Below are 2,404 nucleotides of genomic sequence, written 5' to 3' on the forward strand. Positions count from 1 at the left end.
GGGATTCAGTCTCCAGAAAAGAAGGTAGAGCAATGGGAACATAACCATGGCATCCATTGGTCTTTTCACGTTGCACACCACCAGAAGCCATCAGCCTGAGCAGCAGAATGGCCTCTTAAAGACGTAGCTGAGGTGCCACTTAAGAGAAAATAAACTGAAAGGATTGAGTGCCATTCCAAATCAATGACCACTGTGTGAAGCAATGTCACAGTTGTAAGAATACATGGGTTCAGGAGACCAAGGGTTGGAAGCAGGAGTAGCCCCACTTATCCTCACACCCCAGAACACAAGACCAACCAGAATCCCATGAAAGCTGTTTTGAAGTGGGGCAAACTTACTATAAGAAGCAAGTCAGGGACTTCCCTGGTGGTCCAGTGGTGAAGACTTCGCCTTCCAATGCAGGGGTTGTGGGTTCAGTCTCTGGTCGGGGAGTTAAGATCTCACATGCCTAGTGGCCAAAAAACCAAAACATAAAACAGAAGCAATATTGTTAACAAATTCAATAAAGACTTTAAAAATGGTCCACATCAAAAAAAAAGTTTTTTGAAAAGAAGCAAGTCAATATGAATGGTGCAAGGGTTGGCTGCAATGGGTTCTACAGCATCTGACCCAGATCTCCTCTTGGGGGCCATTCCCCCAAGCACCAGTGCACTTATTCCCCCATCTGCTAGTATCAGCCACTGGCAACTCACAGTTGTGTCCCTCACTGAACATTGTCCCCAGCCACAGGGTTATGCCTTGCTCAAGGCTATGCCCCTACCCAGAGGGCATCCCACAGCCATGACTGGTTGATGCAAGGTTACGAAGGCCGGCCGGACCTTTTGCCTCCATGTGATATAATTATGAAGGGCTTTCCCACCTCCAGGGCTCCTCAAGCGATGAGCTGAAGCCTCAGCTGCAACCATGTTGCTGGTTAGCTTCTCACTCTAACCAATCTTGTCTTCCTCAAGGGCAAGTGAGTCCCAAGACAACCCCCCGCAAATCCTTTTGCATACAACTCCTTGTCTCAGAATCTGTTTCTAAGGGAACCCAATATAAGATCTGGGGCTTCCCTGGTGGCGCAGTGGTTGAGAGTCCGCCTGCCGCTGCAGGAGACGCGGGTTCGTGCTCCGGTCCAGGAAGATCCCACATGCTGCGGAGCGGCTGGGCCCGTGAGCCATGGCTGCTGAGCCTGCGCATCCGGAGCCTGTGCTCCGCATCGGGAGAGGCCACAACAGTGAGAGGCCCGAGTACCGCAAAAAAAAAAAAAAGATCTGAAACTTCCATTCATTCTAACAAAGTAAACACAGTTGAAAAGAAAACAAGGAATTATTTTAATTGTACGTTAGTACTAGGCGCAATTAGACTTTCATTTCAAATTTAGGCAACTTTGTTGTTTTTTAAAGGGAAATGTTGTGCGTAGTAGCTAAAATTTTCACAGCCACCTCCACCAGTCCTTCCTTGGCATGTCAGGCACCCATTAATGTTGTTCAAGCTACCCCAAAGATGGTATTTTGTTATGGCAGCCTACTCAAAGAAATATAGGCAGCCCAGAGACTGGCCCGAAGGGCTATGAGAAATCCCCAGCATGGAAAAGAGGGCTTGTGTTCTAGCCAGCAGGAGAGAAAAGAAGGTTGAGAGTTTGTAAGCCATATGGGTTTTATTATATCAAATTCTAAGTCTACTGTTTATCACCACTAGAAATTTATTATGTGGCTGCCTCTTCCCTAGAGAGTTTTGCAGTGGCAAATGGGAGTGGGTGAGTATCAGTCATGATAGGCGAGATTATACTGTGGCGGTAAATGGCTCTAAACACCTCAGTGGCTTATAACAACAAAGGTTTGCTTCTCCCTTATTTCTACTTGTCCAATGAGGGCCAGCTACTGTTTTGACTCAATTTAACTTTGGGTCTCAGTCTAATGGAGAAGTCTCATTGTGGCACTGTGAACCACACAAGCTGGCTCTCACAGCCTCTGCTCAGAAGTGGTCCACATTAGATTGGCCAAGCAAGTCACATGGCCACTTCTGAGTGCAACAGGGCAGAGATGTTTAATCTTCCAATAGACACAGACACCATACAGAGGAGCACCAAAATTATGGGTAAACAGTAATATAGTCTACCACAGTAAGGTGGTTTCTTTTGCTCCTTAAAGAGGGGTCCATATACTCAGAAATCCAACTAAAGTAGGCCTATAACTATAATGATCTATATTCCTGGGACGGAAGAATTAACAATACAGACATTTAATCTAAAGACACCAAATTTTTTTGGATGTATGGTAGATATCCTATGATCTTTCTCCTAAAAGAGCATTCTTTTATTGTCTTAGCATATAATAAACATATTTTTATTTCTAATAATCAGAATCTCAAAATTTGAAATGTAAGGGGATAAGTTAGATGAATATACATATTTTTTTCCTGT

The 2,404-nt window shown here is 44.7% G+C and overlaps 1 protein-coding gene across 1 annotated transcript in view; it reads right to left on the reverse strand.

Annotated features, from left to right (window-relative positions):
• Positions 1-336: 336 nt before the first annotated feature.
• The window catches only part of RRM2B (ribonucleotide reductase regulatory TP53 inducible subunit M2B), a 62,537-nt gene continuing 60,469 nt past the window's right edge, over positions 337-2,404 (reverse strand). The window contains exon 11 of the transcript XR_009559572.1: positions 337-448. The gene's annotated coding sequence lies outside the window, so the exon portion shown is untranslated. The remainder of the gene's footprint in view (positions 449-2,404) is intronic.

This window comes from Globicephala melas, chromosome 17 (genome assembly GCF_963455315.2).
Source record: "Globicephala melas chromosome 17, mGloMel1.2, whole genome shotgun sequence".
In the NCBI taxonomy this organism is placed as follows: domain Eukaryota; kingdom Metazoa; phylum Chordata; class Mammalia; order Artiodactyla; family Delphinidae; genus Globicephala; species Globicephala melas.